This window comes from Vicia villosa, linkage group LG1 (genome assembly GCF_029867415.1).
Source record: "Vicia villosa cultivar HV-30 ecotype Madison, WI linkage group LG1, Vvil1.0, whole genome shotgun sequence".
Taxonomy (NCBI): domain Eukaryota; kingdom Viridiplantae; phylum Streptophyta; class Magnoliopsida; order Fabales; family Fabaceae; genus Vicia; species Vicia villosa.
Window position 1 is genome coordinate 135,849,818 of NC_081180.1, and position 9,989 is coordinate 135,859,806.

The window sequence follows — 9,989 nt, forward strand, 5'->3', positions numbered from 1 at the left end:
ATTTTTCTTAATAAGTGTGAAAAGTCTAAAACGACTTATAATAAAAAACGGAGGGAGTATAATGTATTTTTCCTTTATTTTATTTATTTTATTTTTGTTCTTTATTTAAGAAACATTTATTCTAAGTCTCTCAAATCACGTTTTATTAGACACATTAATTCTTTCTATTATTAAATTTTGTTAAAATACCTTAAATTGGATAGACGTGGCACATCTCACCTGAAACGTCATACCACAACGGTTGGAAAAGAGACTTATCATCGTCGTCACTATCATAATGATTGTGGCGATGACTTATCATCGTAACAATCATGATAATAAGTGACAATAACGAGACCAACTTAGCCAATAAATTGATGTTATTCAAAATAAACTATAAGAGAAGGAATTGATGCCATGAATAATTTAAGTCATTGAACCACATTCTATATGTTAAAAGTAATAGATGAATTATGGGACAGATGCAATTTGAAAAACATTGATTGATCTAAGTTGTTTCATACTTCTTGTACTGTTTATCCAGAGCAACGCAAAAAATATGTAAACCATAGTCAAAGTATGCACTTTCATAAGGTGGTTTTCTTCATTCACTTTCCCTACAAGTCAAAAAATATAAACACCATGACATTAACTACATACAAGGAACATTTATCAAATATAAAAAAAAAAAAAGAATATCATGCCAAATGAAAAAATCTTTTTTAACAAGAACTATGAAAAATGGGAAAAATTGATTACCTTTAATTTTGAAGAAGCTTATGAAACGAGTTCACCGCGTGGAAGAGGATGAATGGAAGAAAGCTTTAAGATTTTGTTTTAAGAAAAATGAAAGAAAGCTTATGAAGAAGAATAATAAAGATACAGCTTTGTGTTTGCTGCATTTGAAATTGATTACCTTTAAGTTTGAATAAGCTTATGAATATGAGTTCGCTGTATGTGAAAGAGAGAGGTGTTAGGGTTTCGGTGTGAGAGTGACGGTTGTTCTATGTGTGTGTGTATAAAACTTATCACCATAGATGCTAACAAAAACTGTGATAATAAGTAAGACCTATTTACAACGATTTCAATTATAAACTGTGGTGATAAATAATTTTATTTTAATATATTTATATATTATGCTGACAACCGCTTTTGTAACAAAAAGAAAAAAAAAGTGTTTGTTTGAGAATCAAAGCAAGTAAACTTCAATATACCACAACGGTTGGGTTACAGGACCGTAACTAAACGTATTTTAATAAATAATTAAAAAATTCAGGCACGTAAACGATATATTACCACGGCTAACATGAACGTAGCTGTAATAATATTTTACGGAAGGTCTTTTTGTAATAGTATCTAGTATTATTTTGGTTGACATGAAATTGTTTTATTTGACATGTAATATTTTGTTATTAATAATTTATTAACTATTATTTTATCTAGGTTTTATTCTTATATCATCACTACTTTTTAAAGCAAGCTTCTTCTCTCTTTCCTAAAACCCTAGCTTACATTTCTCTCTATAAGTTAATAAGCTATTTATAAAAATATTTTCATGGAAGACGCGCATTTAATGTGTTGAAACTTTAAATGTGACTATATATGTCTGTGTGTGTGCGCGCGCGTGCATATTTGTTAGGGCACTTTCCTCGCCTTCAGACTCATCACTGGTTAGAGTTGTTGTCTTTTCGGAGTGAAGATCTTCTCTATTTCTCAAAAGAAATAGAGAATACAAGTATTAATGTTTTCATGGTATACATGTCAAATTATGCAAAATATATGTAATACATTTTAATAATATATACAATTATACACAAATACTTTAGTAACTGGGCTCTCCATTTCTTTTGAAAAATAGAAAGGATCTCAACTCGTCTTTTTGTCACCGTTGTAGTCTAATTTTATGTAAACTACTAGTTATTTTTGGAGATTGAATTTTTAAATTTTAGTGGTAGTTTTTTTTTTGGATATTCTTTTGATGTTCTATCCTTCTCTCTTCAATTATGTGATTGTCGATGATCATGTTTAAATTTGCATCTGTATGATCTCTTACTTTGTAATCTTTTTTATTTTATTATAATAAACAAATATCAAATTTTTAATCAATTTTATATCACTAAATGTCACGTTTATCGTAAATTTAATCCCGACTTTAATTTTAGCTTTTTAAATGTTGATTTTTAATGTAAAAGTGATGATGATGATTCAATTATCCAATTTTGAAAAGCAATTTCGAGATCAAAATTTACACTTTTAGGTGAAAAATATTATTTTTTGAACCAAAACTCTATGTTTTGGCCATAATCCCATCAAAAATAATATTTAATAGATAAAAAATTAATTTAAAAAGAAGAAATCATATTTTTTAGTGCAATAAAATAGAAGGTCAAAAGTTTAAATTAAACTTATAAAAAAAAAGGTTGCATCTCCTTTATGAAATTGTTTAAGCTTCTCACCTAACAAAAGAGTACTACTTTAACTCAAGTCGCACTAAAATAAATCCCCTAGTATAATTAAAGCATTTGTCTATCTATAAGGCTAATAATAATCCCGTATTCCCAAAAGATTTCGATATGCAATGATGGTAGAAGTATTTTTTTTCCAAAAGAAATTTCAATAATCTCATTAAAGTAGTAGCCAGCTTAGAAAATTAAAATCAAGTGTTTAATGACAAATATGCTAATCCATTAATCATGATTATGTTTCCCTAATGGCCAGCCTTTGGCTTTTTAGCATCATAATCATAAAACAGAAAAGATGCATTTAAAAAGAAAATGAATCTATCAGCCTTCATATAAAAATATAACTATTTCACATCCTATTAAAAAATAGTTAATACTCCATCCGTTTATTATTATAAGTCGTTTTAAATTTTTTATACAGATTAAAAAAACATAACAATTGTTGTATAAAAATGAGAAATTATGAAGGTTTTTATAAAATTATCCTTTCTTAATGACATGTAGAAGATAAATTTATATAATTGAAAGGAGAGAGAATAATAAATATTTAAGGTTATAATAGGAAAAATAACATTAATTACTCATTGGAATTGCAAAGCGACTTATATTTAAATACAATTTTTTTCCAAAACGACTTATAATAAAAAACGGAGGGAGTATCTTCTAACGTTATAAAAAAAAATTCTTTTTAATTATATATATGTATATATTAAATTTATTGAATTTAATACATTAGTTATTGATTAAATTTTAAAAATATTTTTTTCTTATAAATAAGGTTAAATATAATATTAACTAGTTGTATTAAATGAATCAGCAGCCTTTCTTTAAATTTTTTTTGTAATATACAAAAAATTATTTTATTTGTACTTATAAACTAAAAATATATTAAAAAATTATATGAAAAGACCTAAGTTTTTTTTACAAGTTTATTTAACTAAAAAACTAATTCATAAGAAATATATTTTAAATCTATCAAACCAGCCTATTTAAATAAATATATAAATAATTTTTTTATAAATATTATAATATTATATTTGAATTTTAAATTAAAATATAAAAATTAAATTTTGCTATTTTGAAGAACTTATGAAAATAAACTAAATTTTTTTATAAATAATGTTATTAATTGTTCTCATAAGTTCTCTCAAGTAAATAGTTTCACAAAATTTATGTTAATAGATAAAATTGAATAAATTAATGCAAATAAGCATTTAGTCTTTTTAATATTTTAATTTGTTAGTCAATTTATAAATTAGCTAAGTTATTTATTTATAAATATTCAAATAAAATCGACCTAAACTTTTTTACAAGTTTATTTAACTAAACGGTTAAGCCATAAAAAACATCTTTTAAACCTACCAGGTTAGTCAATTTAAATAAATATAAATAATTTTTTTATAATTATTATTATATTATATTCATATTTTGAATTAAAATATAAAAATCAAAGATCTGTTATTTTGAATAACTTATGAAAATAAGATGAAAAAACTTCATAAATAATGTCATAAGTATAACAAAATTTATGTTAATAGATAAAATTGAACAAGTTAATGCCAATGAGCACTTTATTTCGTTGATATTTTAATTTATATTCAATTTTAAAATGAACTAAATTGCTTATTTATAAATGCTCAAATAAAATAAGTTTTTATATAGGCGAATAGGCCAAACATATCTTCAAAAAGACTAGACTTAAGCCTAAAAATAAGTTTATGGTAGACCACATACCAAATTTAGACTTTGAAATTTTTAATAGAACAAACTTAAATTTCACGAAACCTAGATCAACCCAACCTATTCTCACTCACTTATACACAACCTCGAATTTGAACACCAAATCTACTAAAAGTGAGCTTCAAAGCCTGAGTTTTTGGGATCCGGCTTCAGTGACTTTCACGCGGGAAAGTCACCGTAACTTTAAGCTAATAGCTGTCATTGGATTAAATAAAGGGTTAAAAAAATTCCAAGTCACTTCTCTTTTTAATTTTAGAAACATACAAATAATATATTTCAGTTTTATTTCTCCACAGCATACAGTTCCTTTTCTCCACCGTTTTGGCCGCCGTCACAGCCTACCGTTCCTTTTCTCCACCGTTTTGGCCGCCATCACAGTCGTTGCCACCGTCGTACAAATTGTTGTCACCTATTTCTTCTCTCTTCCTTCATACGTTATATTCCTCAGCTTTTAGCAAGGCTTTGTCAATCACGGTGAATCTCTTTGATTTTGTTTACAATTGATTCCGCCGTCGTTGTCGCCGTCCACAAATTGCTACCATTTATTTCCATTCTCTTCCTTGCGCTGCTTTCTCACTTAGGTAAATCTCTATTATTTCGTTCATAATCGATTCCTCATCGACATCATCAAATTATTGTGTATATCTCATTACATAAAATCATTAGAAGTTGTTTTGTTTTTGTTATGGTTCTGGTTTTTCTTTGTATTTTCTATACAATTGATTCTAAACTGATTGTAACAAGTGATTTCAATTTATTTGTGTAGCAGTTGATTCAAAATGTAACAAGGTACCAAATTGGTGTGGCTGCTGTATCAAATTGTAACAAGGTAACAAGTTAGTGTGGCTGCTGCAACAAGTTGTAACAAGCTTTCAATTGATTTGAAGTTGTTACAAGCTTTTTCTTCTCTTGGTGTGGTTGCTGTAACAAATTGTAAAGCATTCAATTGGTTCCAAGTTGTAACAAGTTAGTGTGGGTGCTGCAACAAGTTGTAAAGCTTTCAATGGGTTCCAAGTTATTACAAGGCTGCTGCAACAATTGGTGTGGTTGCTGTAACAAATTGTAAAGCATTGAATTGGTTCCAAGTTGTAACAAGTTAGTGTGGCTGTTGTGACAAGTTTTAACAAGCTTTTTACCAAGATTGACAGCAAATACACAAATGGATCAAGACAACTCTGCCGAATTAGTATAATAGGATTATAGAAAAATTGTAAATTAGTTGCAACACATGATGAACTTTTAGTACTGTTATTTTTGTATCTGTCATATACTATCCTTTTGTAACTTTCTTTTATGAATATAATGAAATGAGGAAACTTTCTTCCATACAATTTTCTTTGTAACATTATGCACATATTACATCATGATAAGTTAAAAAATATATCTAATATATATCCATATATATTATCATGAATATAACATTTTCTACAATACTGTCATATAACAGAGTTCATGAATATATCTAATTCTGCTCCTATTGTCAAAATATATCAACATGCATTATCAAAATATATCCAATTTATGGATATAACTTTTTCTGCAACACTGTCATAACAAAATTTATCCAAATATATACAACTTCAATAGTCAATACACACCAAACTCCAATACACACCTAAAGAGATCCAACTTCTATATACACCAAAATATACCAAAATAATATATATATATATATATATATATATATATATATAGTACATGTACTAATTTACAAAAATATACCAAAATACAAACAGTACATGTACTAAAATACAAAAAATTCAACTTAATGATCTATTAACTTCGATCAGTGTAATCCTGCAACGTCTGTTTCTTCAAGTGGTGCCTAAATTAAAAAAAATTAGCATCATGATAAGTTATATTTAAGGATAGTTTTCTATTTCAAATGAAAGTTATATTACCATCAAAAAAGCTGTAAAATTAAATTGGTCATCTTGAGTTTGTTGAAGCTGATAAGTTGGAGGTGCCGAACATGATACTCCGTCGACCATATATATGACTTGTTAGTTCTTTATCCTAAAATGATGATAAAAACTTTAAAGTAATAATAATACATGTGAAATTAAAATAAACATTTACACATCAAATTATATACCTGAGAGGCTTTACTACATGGTTGCCTTTTAGGTGCAGCTTTTTTTTTGCAATAGATTGCTTCTCAACCCAACCTTTATGCCGCTTTTGCGATTGTCCCTTTAAGCGAGTGCGTTTCTTGAATCCCTTTGGTAGCAAACATTAGAACTTGAAAATGTCGGGTTATCATGGCTATGATTGTCTTTGTCTTGTGATCGACGTTCAATTATTTTCTTATGCATGAGATCGACAGTGTCATCAACAATCTTGAGGTCTTTCTCTTCACATGATGCTGCCACCTTTATGAATTTAGAAACAACATGTCTAAACATTCGAGTCCTAGACAATTTTGGATCGACTTCAACATCTTTTCCCCTGGAATCTTGCACGATACCATAACGAGCTTGTCTTGTCCACCTCCTTAAAATATACTCATGAGGAATGCTCTTAACATCATTTGCTTCAAGTACTTTCAATGCATGTGAACAAAGTATGCCAAAGGTCTCAAATTTTCAATCTCATGTGCTTGTACTTCAGTTATTTTTCTATGACATGCAAGCATTTGTGTTGTCTCAGGAGATTGTAGAGAATGATTATGTTCTTCTACAAATTCATGGATGACCAATTTTCCATTATTACATACAAGGGAAATTCTAGCTTTACAACCAGTTCTAGTCTCAGCTCTATGAGTGCTAACAAAAGCATCTATATTTTTTCTCTTTCGTACTTTATTCTTGTTTGCGTAACGTTTTCTAACTCCAAAACCAACATGTGCACTATAAGCAAGCCAAAATTGACTTGCTTGTTCTATATCATCAAATTCCATACCAATCTTTGGCTTCCAATCATCATTTAAAGAAGTCATGTTTGATTACATTATCTAAATAAAACAACCTGAAAAATATTTTAAAAAATTAAATTAGTAAACATGATCATGTGATGGTGTTGTTTGCTAAAGTATTGTTTTTAAAAGTGAATTCAATCAATAAAATACTGTCACCATTTCAATAACACACACACACACACACACACACACACACATATATATATATATATATATATATATATATATATATATATATATATATATATATATATATATATATATATATATATATATATATATATATATATATATATATATATATATATATATATATATATATAAAACTTAGGGTTTGGATTGTGGTTGCATCAAACAAAACAAAAAATAAAGAAAGTTAGTCTAGTTTTATAAAGTGTACTTGTAGAATAAACCCTTTATTCATTCTTCAGTATTTTGCCACCGAATAAAATTAATTTCTCATTGTAATAGTGTGTGTTATTCATAATGTAGAGCAGGAAAAAAAGTAGTGAGGAACATAACTCGTATGAAGGCAGAGAGAAGAAATAGGTGGCTGCAAGTTGTACGATGGCGGCAACGGGAACAAAACGGTGGAGGAAAGAAACAGTATACTGTGAAGAATAAAAACTAAAATAAAATAAAATTAGTGGTGAAACAGGTATGTATTATTTGTATGTTTCTAAAATTAAAAAGAGAAGTGACTTGGAATTTTTTTAACCCTTTATTTAATCCAATGGCAGCTATTAGCATAGAGTTACGGTGACTTTCCCGCGTGAAAGTCATTGAAGCCGCATCCGTGTTTTTGCTACAAATCACCTTCCATAACACAATTATGATCAAACCAAAAATGTCCTCCTTTGAATAAATTATTATTATTATTATTATTATTATTATTATTATTATTATTATTATTATTATTATTATTTATTATTTATTATTTATTATTATTATTAATAAGTTAAGAATTTTGACTTATCGTCGAGATGAAAGGCTGTTAATCCAAATGATGTACGGCTATTAAAAGCTTGGAGTAGTTTTTTTTTTATATGCAAGTGAATATTATGATTTCTTTTCTTTAAAAATTCAAAAGGTCATATTTGTTAATCGTATGTTTCCTTTTTTATCACATATTTTATGAAAAATAATTAATCTTATTTAAAGCTTGTGGAAAAGTAAATAGAACTATTTCAGCTACATTCTATCTATGTTGGTTAATATACTTCCTTTTATTTCAAGATATGTAGTTAAATACATACCTCAATTCTCCTTTTCTTCTTTTTTTGGTCAAGAAATATACGTCAATTACTATCAATATTATCATTATTATTTTTTTTACTTAAATCAATATTATCATCCTATATTTATCCATTCACAAGAATTAAATAGCAGAAATTTAGCTTAAACATACACGTGTTGTTGAAATTTGCCAACGTAAGCATATTCATACATGCATAATGAACAGGAAAGAAATCAGAACAAATAAAACTGAATGGAGAATTATCAATTGAGATGTTTCTATTAAATAGGTTTAGTGAGTAAAGTTTGTTAGAGCGAAAACTTCTGACTAACAATATTATGTCTAACTAACTACTTAATCCAACTAACTCATTATAAATTTCTTAAAAACCAATAACTTAATCATATTGTAACATTCCCCCAAATAGAAAATAATATTTAACATCCCGAGTTTGTGAACCAATAAAAGATGAGTCGTTTGGTATATTGTAATTTGATTTTAAAAATGTTAAATATGTTTAAAATTTCCTCTAATTTTAGGTATTTTTACTTTTAGTTTCTCTAAAAAAATTCGTTAAAGAATCATTCCTCTAAAGTTAGGAATGTTAACTTTTGTTCCCTCATGCTACAACTGTCATTAATTCAGTCGTTAAATAGTGAATTGTCACTGAAAATCGGCGATAGTTCAGTCGCTAAAAATCATCGATAAATTAGTTACTAAGTTGTAAAAAACGTCGCTAAGTTGCACGAGGGACCAAAAGTTAAATTTTTTGACTTTAGAGGGACGATTCTTTAACGAAATTTTTTAGAGGGATGAAAAATGAAAATGCCTAACTTTAAAGGGACTTTAAACACATTTAACCCGTTTAACAATCAATTGGCATAAGATGATTTTTTTTTGTACTTTGTCTCGGGTTAGACGACTGTCCATTTCAATGTGCTTAGTTTTCTTGTGGAAGTATGAGTTTTAAACTATATAAATAGTACTTCTATTATCATAGAAGATGGTGGCGGGTATGAAGAAGTTTTTCAGTAGATACAACAACCATGGGCTTCACATGATGTGTTTACCAAGGCTCTATACACAACTTCTTATTTACATTGTGTTTATATGAATGCTTCTATTAAGTATATTACACAAATGTTTAAGTACAAATACAACACAAAAGTGTTGAGCAAGATATGAGCAACAACTCCATGCTTTTACTTGATTCTACAAAGATGTATATGATAGTTCCTGGGTATCATCTTGTAGTAATCTTCTTTCTCTTCTTCTTTCTTCATTTTAATCCTCCTTAGCTTCAGCTTTCAAAATATTGCAACAACTTTTACTTTGCTTTGAATACTTGAGATTTGACTTCTTCGCATTGAGTAGTAGCATTGTAGCTTTAGTATTTGCGAGCGTCTTTTAGGCTTTTGTAACAACAACTAGTATTTGACATTGAGCAATAAGCCTTGGCTATGTTCCAGCATATTTTCTACTGAAGTCTTGATCTTCATTTAAGGTCTTTGGAGAAAGAGACGTTGTGAGGATATAAGAGTCTTTTCTAAAAGCCAACGGTTACTTTCCAACGAATAGTATCAAGTCTAGATGTTGGATAGTACATCATGTTTCTTCCTTTTACTTGTAGTGTAACGACCGTTTTTATTTACGT

At 27.9% G+C, this 9,989-nt stretch overlaps 1 long non-coding RNA gene across 1 annotated transcript; it reads left to right on the top strand.

The window, feature by feature from the left end:
- The first annotated feature begins 7,473 nt into the window (after positions 1-7,473).
- Positions 7,474-8,012, top strand: LOC131617640 (uncharacterized). Its single transcript, XR_009288642.1, has 2 exons — positions 7,474-7,756; positions 7,839-8,012. It is a non-coding gene; the product is annotated as an uncharacterized LOC131617640 (long non-coding RNA).
- The last annotated feature ends 1,977 nt before the right edge of the window (positions 8,013-9,989 follow it).